Source organism: Medicago sativa, chromosome 2, assembly GCF_051527215.1.
Source record: "Medicago sativa cultivar Bolivia chromosome 2, Bolivia_mono, whole genome shotgun sequence".
Taxonomy (NCBI): Eukaryota; Viridiplantae; Streptophyta; class Magnoliopsida; order Fabales; family Fabaceae; genus Medicago; species Medicago sativa.
This window is the reverse complement of record NC_140750.1, coordinates 3,585,324-3,594,796: the sequence shown is the minus strand read 5'-3', so window position 1 is coordinate 3,594,796 and position 9,473 is coordinate 3,585,324. Positions and strand designations below refer to the sequence as shown.

At 35.5% G+C, this 9,473-nt stretch overlaps 2 pseudogenes across 1 annotated transcript; both read right to left on the bottom strand.

The window, feature by feature from the left end:
• Positions 1–293: 293 nt before the first annotated feature.
• On the bottom strand, positions 294–3,624 carry LOC146943688 (cytochrome P450 89A2 pseudogene; annotated as a pseudogene). Its single transcript, XR_015025685.1, has 2 exons — positions 1,999–3,624; positions 294–773 (listed from the first exon to the last, which is right to left on the bottom strand). The product of XR_015025685.1 is annotated as a cytochrome P450 89A2 pseudogene (transcript).
• A 3,646-nt stretch (positions 3,625–7,270) lies between these two features.
• LOC146943687 (cytochrome P450 89A2 pseudogene) lies at positions 7,271–9,076 on the bottom strand (annotated as a pseudogene).
• Positions 9,077–9,473: the final 397 nt, after the last annotated feature.

Below are 9,473 nucleotides of genomic sequence, written 5' to 3'. Positions count from 1 at the left end.
TTTTAATTTTTTATTCAAAAATATATGAGCAAGAGAAATGATATTTGAATGCACACATAAGGCCTTTGGAATTCACCAACACAAAAACAACCGGATTTATGAGCAAGAGAAATGATATTTGAACATATATTTTGTGACAATTTTTGAGACAATTTTCTCTCTCATACTTACATTATTTTTTATTTTATCTCTCTATTACTCTCGTTATTGTGCAAATACCTACTTTTACTTTGTAAATTATGATTGTCCCATGAGTTGTCAACTAAATGGTTGTTCAAATATCACTCCATGAGTAAATAACCAAACTTAACTATATAGATTATGATATTCTTAGTTAAACAAATTTGGCAAATCATATGCAATATTGATAATAACATGAAATGGAACCAATGAAGACATGTTTAATACACATATGAAGCCTGGCATAAGAAGTTCAGTTTGGCCTCCACAATATCTGCATTTCACGCTATACAAACATAAGTGGTTTGGTGTTTGGAGGGAGCGGCTGTGGCTTTTTAGGAGTCTGCTGAAGCGACTGCAGTAATGGTGTTTCTCCCTTGCTGTCAGTAATGTTGGTGGTTAGAGTCATGGGGCTTTTAGGTTCTGTTTTCTGTTGTACTAGGTGCTGGCCGCTTAGCAGTGTTTTTTCTGGTTTAATGCTGTTCTGTTTTGGTTTAATTGGGTTACCGTCATATCGGGCTCCTTTGTATCGTTGTTTTTTCAACGCACCATTTGTGCGTCTGGTACGATTTTGGTGTTTATCAATAAATTCTCTGTTTAAAAAAAAAAAAAAATAAGATCAATGCAAAATAATGTTATCATATTTGTATGAACTCGATATCTGATGCAAATAAAGACATAGGAATGACAAATAGTCAGTCAGATACTATGAGTATGTATCTTTACTTCCTTAGGATACTTGTAAGTATTAAAAAATAGAAACTATCAAATCAAACGTGAAATTGTTCAAGTTCTCAATGTGTTGATTGTTATAGTTCTTTTTAGTAAACTTGTAAGATATGACTAAGAAAAAATGAACTTAAGTAGGACTTGCAGAGAGGAATGGAACAAACACAAAGTACTATTTCAATCAAATAGAACTAATAGATGGTTGATGCGGTAATTGGTGATGATTAATTCAAGTTGACAAACTAACTCTACATCTATGAATATTGTTATTGACAAAAATCAGGAACCACCATTTCACTATGGCCATAATTACTCTGATTTCTCCACTCTATTCTATGCATCATTTCTGCACTCAAAATTACAAATTACAACCCTGGATTGGAGTTACAAGAAGCAACCAAACGCAAGGATGATGGAAGGTCTAATTGGCTGGTGTTTTGTTTCAAATATTGGAATTTAAGGCCTGTAATATGTCTTAAGTTTACTTTGCAGCAGGTTTTTGTTAGCAGTGAAAGGCAATCTGATATAGTAGATATGTTGAGGTGTATCAGGGTGGAGTTTTAAGTCCAACATAATAAGTAAGGTGAAATGTATCAGGGTGGAGAACTCTAGTTTTTTAGCAGCTATGCACAACTTGTGCTCTAATAAAATTTTCTTATGTACACAGATGTTTAGGGAGGATGCATAATCTTGTATGAGATACTATAAACCTAAACATAATTTCCCTGTCTCAGCTAGGACATACATTCCTAGTCTACTATCATAATCTGCATTAGTCTAACAAAATAAACCAACTTGAATATACAAACAAACAACAGCATACTTTTTCACATTGAATGTATCTTGGCTTACAAGAAGGCCATGCATGTTTAATTTTATATAAGAAACAAGATATCTAAGAATGAACAACTATGGTAGTAAAGGCATATGTATGCATAACGATCATTTGATGAAACAAAATCACACCATGTGACAAATCAAGAATAGTTTAATTACACAAAGTTGCAGACACATTTAACATTTTACTTTTAGCAGCAACCAAAGGCAACATGTTATTGTTCTCTACATACACTCCACGGATATGGTTACCTTACACATAACACAATCTAGATCCTAGGAGAAATATGAGCTTGCAATGGATTTTTCATCACCGTAGTGAATTCCTGTTTCTCTGACAAATCAACGTGACCACCCTCAGGAACCTTCCAATCGAAATTCCAAACCAAATTAGCCACAAAATATTCCAAATGCAGCAAAGCTAAATTATATCCGGGGCAAATTCTCCTCCCAGCTCCAAATGGCATCATCTTTATCTCTTTACTTCCTGTAATGTCAAAAGTCTCATCCTTCAAAAACCTTTCGGGCTTAAACTCCATTGGATCCTCCCAAACACGAGGATCCCACCCCATCTCTGCAACCATAAAATTCACCGTCCCATCTTTAGGCACCAAATAACCATTCAAAACCACATCCTCACTCACCGCGTGAGGCAACACAAAATGCCCGGGTGGGTGACGCCTCAACCCTTCCAAAACCACGCACTTCAAATACCGAAGTTTCTGCAAGTCTTCCTCTTTCACTTCCTCCTTTTCTCCAACACCATCACCACCCATCACCTCCCTAATCTCCTCCACAAGTTTCCCTTGCACGTCCGGGTACTTCACCAAATTCGCCATAATCCACTGCAAAGCAGTGGAAGTAGTATCTGTGCCAGCGTTCAAAAACTCCGAACAAAGACTAATCATTTCATCCTCACTCAATTTCCGTTTCTCCTGAGGCAACTCAAACTCCAGAAGAGTATCAGCATACGAAACAACAGTGCTAACATTGTTCAATCTACTCTCCTTAACATGCTTCCGCGCTCTTATCAGCGGAAGCAGAACATCTTCTTGATCCTTACGCAAGTTGGCCAGCTCCTCCCATCGTTTGCGCAACAAAATCCTTGTAACTTTCGGCCAGAAATTCAGTATATTGAATCTGCTAATCCTCAACAGAAGTGTCCTTTGTACACGCTCAATATCATTAATTTTCTCATCGTTGACTCTTTCACCAAAACACATAAAAACTAGTAAACAAAACATAGCATAATGAAAGTGAGGAACAACCGTAACAGAATCCGCAGATTCCGATGCAGTTTTGAGACGGTTGATGAGAGTGTGCAGAACCCACTTCCGAATTTCAGAGAATGATTTGATCTTGGATGGATGAAGCAACTCGGAGGCGAGGTTACGACGGAGAGTACGCCATGTTGGTCCATAAAAAGCGGAACTGATGTTGTGCTGGTTGCTGGACATGAGTTTGCTAGTGGGAAGTGCTTTGGGACGATCAGAGAAGACGGAGGAGTTTTGAACGAGAGCGTGGTGGGCCAGAGCACGGTCGGCGATGAAAATGGAAGGTCGAGAACCGATATTAAGATTGATGATAGGACCATGTTTGGCATGAAGAGTTTTGAGAAAAGGTTCGAGTTCGGCGAATGATTTTCGGAGCCATTGGATGCTTGTGATAATTGGTATATGTGGTGGACCGGGAGGGAGGGTTGCGGTGGTTTTCTTGGTGGTGGAAATGGATGAAAGGGTGGCTCTGATGAGGAAGATGATGCAGAGAGAAACAAGTGCAATGAACCATGTTTCCATTACGTAAAGGTGTTGATGCAACTACTTTACTCTTTTTACGCAGACAGTGTATATGACAATGAAACGGTGGATGAATGAGTATGATAAGAATGAAGGGGATATGATTAATACTTATGGATGGATATAACACATCCTTCAAAAAATATAAATATGACACGTCTTTTTTTTGACCAAAAACAAATTAATTAGCGTACTCAAAACAAATTTGAGAATCAAAATGGTTAACAAAAGACGCACGAGTGGATATGTTTGTGATCTTATACATTTATTTAATAATTATAATGACATAACCGCACATGATCAAGGTTTAAAATAATAATTCTTTTAAAAAAAGTATTAAAATAATTGTTTTTTTAGGAAAGGATCAAAATAATCACTAACACAAGACTATGAGATTCTTGGTTAAACAAATTTGACTACAATTGTTTGCAATGTTAACAGCATGAAATAAAACCAACCAAGACATGTTAAATACATTGAGGATAGAGGAGGCCTCAACCTCTTGAAAGGAGACGTATTTGCACTAGTTAGTGGATATGGTTAAATTTACTTCTTGAAAGTGGTTTTTAGAAAAATATTCTTGTCACGCATGTTCCTTTTATGAGTGATATCATGAACTCATTCTGTGTTGGTACCGTTAGTGTCTTGTGGAAGATTTGTGTAGGGGTTGGTTGATTAAGGGGTTTTAGTCCTAGTTTTTGCTTGTTCGACTGTGGTTGTGTAGTTGATTTTTTTGGTGTTGTTTTAGTTTTTACTCTTATTTTTTCGTGGGAGGGATTTTTTGTTTTTGTTATTGTACCCAAACTTTTATTTATGTTTGTACTCTTGTAGGAGATTTCTCCTTTTTATATAAGTTTAAATGTGTCATTGGTCCCTGCACTTTCATCAGATTTTGGCATTGGTCCCAGCACTTTTTTTTGTTTGGCATTGGTCCCAGCACTTTGTAAAAATATTGGTATTAGTCCCTCTGTTAACTTTCTGTTAAAAAAAAACACAAAACTAACGGAGTGCCACGTGGCCCAATCATTTCACTCCACGTGGCACCAATACCAATATTTTTACTAAGTGCAGGGACCAATACCAATATTTTTACAAAGTGCAGGGACCAATACCAATAGTTTTGTGTTTTTTTTAACAGAAAATTAACAGAGGGACCAATACCAATATTTTTACAAAATGCAGGGACCAATTCCAAACAAAAAAAAATGATAGGACCAATACCAAAATCTGATGAAAGTGCAAGGACTAAAGACATATTTAAGCCTTTTAAATATAATATATATTTGCCGTAAAAAATACCTCAACCACATGACTAATTGCATATGCAGCCTAGCTAATAGAGAAGAGCTTAGTCGAACATCTTTTAGCTCAAATCTACTCGTCTCAAAACTCAACTCGAGATCGTGATCGACTCGATTCAAGCTTGCAAACAACTCAATTCAAATGAATCTTTCCAAAAAAAAAAAAGAACTCAATTCAAATGAACCAAAATAAAAAGAAAAAGAAAAAGAAAAAAGGTCACTATGGTTTTTTTTTTTGTGGTGTCTGGAATTCGAACCTCGAAACTTACATATATTATGCATTGTCCTTAACAACCGAGCTAAGTTCAAGGGGACAAAGGTCACTATGGTTTAAATGGGAAAAAATAGGTCATAAACCTATTAATGGTTTAAAAACCACAAACAACACTATTAAGTATTAAGTAATTAAATTAATTATTAATCAATATCCACCGGAACATTCCCTCCCATTGTACATGACTGCACACGAGTCTTTTCGTAGATAACTTGTTTTCTATCCTCAAAATTTCCGATGTGGAACGTGAAATTGCAAGCTTAATTAATTTTAATTTTTTTTCATGCAAGCTTAAATGAGTGTATGGGTGTGTTTTATGTTATATTGCTTTCTGTACTCCACTCACTGTCGACATTATCGTTGTGAGAAATTCTATTATTTTTACTCAAGTGGACGTGTTTATGTTATATTATTAGTAAAGTAGTAATAAAAAAAACTTTGAAATAAGTAGAAATAATATTTCATTTAAAATTAGTGTAATTGATTTAACACACACACATATATATATATTGAGTTGGCTCATGAATCACACGAGTCAAACTATAAATAGTTAATTCATTTATTTGAAAAGTTTAATTTTTAACTCAAGTTCGACTCATTTGAGTCATAAACCAAGTTCAACGAGTTAATTATCGAATCGAGTCTATAAAGCCTCCACAATACTTGAATATCACACTTCAACGTAGGGTCAATATCCTAGGAAAGCTCTTTGGGCATAATTTTCATATATTCTACTAGGACCAAAACTTTCCCAAATCAAACACATGCCTAAGAGCTATTAGAAAAAGTTAATTTGGCTCCTGTGTGTGGTTGATTTGGAATGAACGCAACAATAGATTGTTTAATAATATTGAGACACCAATTATACAGCTATTAGAAAAAGTTAAATATCATTCGTTGTGGTGGCTAAAAGCTAAGAATACTACTTTTGTGTACGGTACTCAGAGATGGTGGTCGGACCCTTTACTTTGTCTGGGTATCGACTGACCTTTTGATGTAATAACTTTGATTGTTTGTTTGTTGTTCGGGGTGTTTTCTTTGGTACACCTTGTACTAAAGAGTTTATACCGCCGCTGTTAATATATACCATTTTGATTTCTTCAAAAAAAAAAACACATGCCTAAGAGCAATACAAACACAATAATATAATATAGGGTTAATTATGTTTTTGGTCCCTACAAAATGGCGACCTTGTAAGTTTAGTCCTTACTTAATTTTAATAGCATTTTTAATCCCTACAAAAAATTTCTGTACTCAATATTAGTCCTTACTCAATCCAAATTTGTTTAATTTATGCTTAAACTCTTAAGTTTTTCAACAATTTTTTACAGGCGTGTTAAGAACGTTATTAAAAGGTCCTCGGAAAAAAATATCGCAAAAATTTGATTTATACGTCCATATTTTTGTTACTTATATCTTAAACTTTTGTTGTTTTAAAAAATTTATATTTAATTTATTTCATGTTAAAAAATTATAGATTTTAGTAAATGAACCGTTCATAGTGTTCTAAACTTGTATAAAAAGAATCGTTAAAAAATTTAAGAGTTTAAGGATAATTAAACAAAATTTATTTTAGCAGGGACTAAAATTATAAGTAAATTTGTTTTTGTAGGGATTAAAAATGCTATTAAAATTAAGTAAGGACTAAACTTACAAGGTTGCAATTTTGTAGGGACCAAAAACATAATTAACCCTATAATATATAGTGCATAGTTTATACAACAATTGGTAATGATTCATTCATGTCGACAAACTAACTCTACATACAGCTGTGGATAATGTTTTTTTTTTTTTTTTGAAGAAAGCTGTGGATGATGTTGTATTGTTGTTATTAAGAAAATCAGGAACCACCATTTCATTCTGACAAAAATTACTCTGAATTCTCCACTCAAAATTATAAATTAAATCCCTATAATTAAAAGTACAGCTGTTTAGTGAGAAAAAAATGGTATAAGATACTATGAACCTAAAATAATTTTCATGTCTCAGCTAGGACACACATTCCTAGTCTACTCCCATAATCTGTATCAGTCTACCAAAATAAAGCAAGTTTAATATTTATAACAACTACATCAACTTATGTTATGCGAGCACGTTTTATTCTATACCAGAAACAAGATATATAAAAATGAACAACATAGTAAAAGCATATGTATGCATAATGGATCATTGTATGAAGCAAAATCTCACCATGTGACAAATCTACATATAATATTCCGCTGCTGTATTATGACATTGCCAAGAGAGAATCTAGGATGGTTCACACAACAACATATATACATTTAACTTTCACCAAGAACTAAAGCAATATGTTATTGTTATCTACATACTCCAAGGTTACCGTTACGCATAACACACATAATCTATATCCTATGAGAAATATGAACTTGCAATGGATTTTTCATCACCACGGTGAATTCAAATTTTTCCGACAAATCGACGTGGCCACCCTCTGGAACCTTCCAATCGAAATTCCAAACCAAATTAGCCACAAAATATTCCAAATGGAGTAAAGCTAAATTATATCCCGGACAAATTCTCCTACCAGCTCCAAACGGCATCATCTTTATCTCTTTACTCCCTGTAATATCAAAAGTCTCATCATCCTTCAAAAACCTTTCTGGCTTAAACTCCATCGGATCTTCCCAAACACGAGGATCCAACCCCATCTCTGCCATGCCACCATAAAATTCACCGTCCCATTTTTAGGCACCAAATAACCATTCAAAACCACATCATCGCTCACCGCGTGAGGCAACACAAAATGCCCTGGTGGATGACGCCTCAACCCTTCCAAAACCACACACTTCAAATACCGAAGTTTATGCAAGTCTTCCTCTTTCACTTCCTCCTTCTCTCCAGCACCATCACCACCCATCACCTCCCTAATCTCCTCCACAAGCCTCCTTTGAACGTCCGGGTCCTTCACCAAATTCGCCATAATCCAATGCAAAGCGGTGGAAGTAGTATCTGTACCAGCATTCAAAAACTCTGAACAAAGACTAACCATTTCATCCTCAGTCAACTTCCGTTTTTCCTTTGGCAACTCCAACTCCAAAAGTGTATCCACGTAGGAAACAACAGTATTAGCATTGTTCAATTTACTCTCCTTAACTTGCTTCCTCACTCTTATCAGCGGAAGCAAAACATCTTCTTGATCTCTACGCAACATCAACAATTCCTCCCATTGTTTACGCAACAAAATCCATGCAACTTTTGGCCAGAAATGCAGTATATTAAATCTGCTAACCTTCAACAAAAGTGTCCTTTGTACACGCTCAATATCATTAATTTTCTCATCGTTAACTCTTTCACCAAAACACATAAAAACAAGTAAACAAAACATAGCATAATGAAAGTGTGGAATAACTGTAACAGAATTTGTAGATTCTGATGCAGTTTTGAGACGGTTGATGAGAGTGTGTAGAACCCACTTCCGAATTTCAGAGAATGATTTGATCTTGGATGGATGAAGCATCTCGGAGGCGAGGTTACGACGGAGGGTACGCCATGTTGGGCCATAAAAAGCGGAGCTGATGTTGTGCTGGTTGCTAGATATGAGTTTGTGACTGGGAAGTGCTTTAGGACGATCGGAGAAGAGAGATGAATTTTGAACGAGAGCGTGGTGGGCCAGAGCACGGTCGGAGATGTAAATGGAAGGTCGAGAACCGATATTAAGATTGATGATAGGACCATGTTTGGCATGGAGAGTTTTGAGAAAAGGTTCAAGTTGGGAAAATGATTTTCGGAGCCATTGGATACTTGTGATGATGGGGATGTGCGGTGGGCTGGGAGGGAGGGGTACGGTGGTTGTGAAGGAGGAGAGAATGGCTTTGACGAGGAAGATGATGCAAAGAGTAATGAGGACGATGAACCATGTTTCCATCACGTAAAAGTTTTATTCAAATGATTTACTCTTTTTACGTGATAGTGTGTGTATAAACCAAAGGATGGATGATGAGAACGAGGGGATATGATTAATAATAAGTATGGATGGATATGGTGTGTGCGCGAAAGGTGGTGAGACCTGTATTACCCCTCTTAAATGGAGCAAAGTTGCACTATAATTTGATTGTAAAAATAAAGATGAAAAACATGAAGAAAAAAAAAATTATATGGTTAAATTACCTCGATCCATTAATTAAAGTGTAATGCAGGAAAAATCAGTGCAAGGTGAGATAAATATAAGATGTCTCTCCCTCTCTTACAAACAAACAAATTAATGGAAAATTATCCAAATTAATTAGTGTACTCGAAGCGAATTTGAGGATCAAAACGATTAATAAAAGACCCACGAGTGTAATTTTATACATTCCATAATTATAATAACACAACGTCACATATTTAAGGATAAAA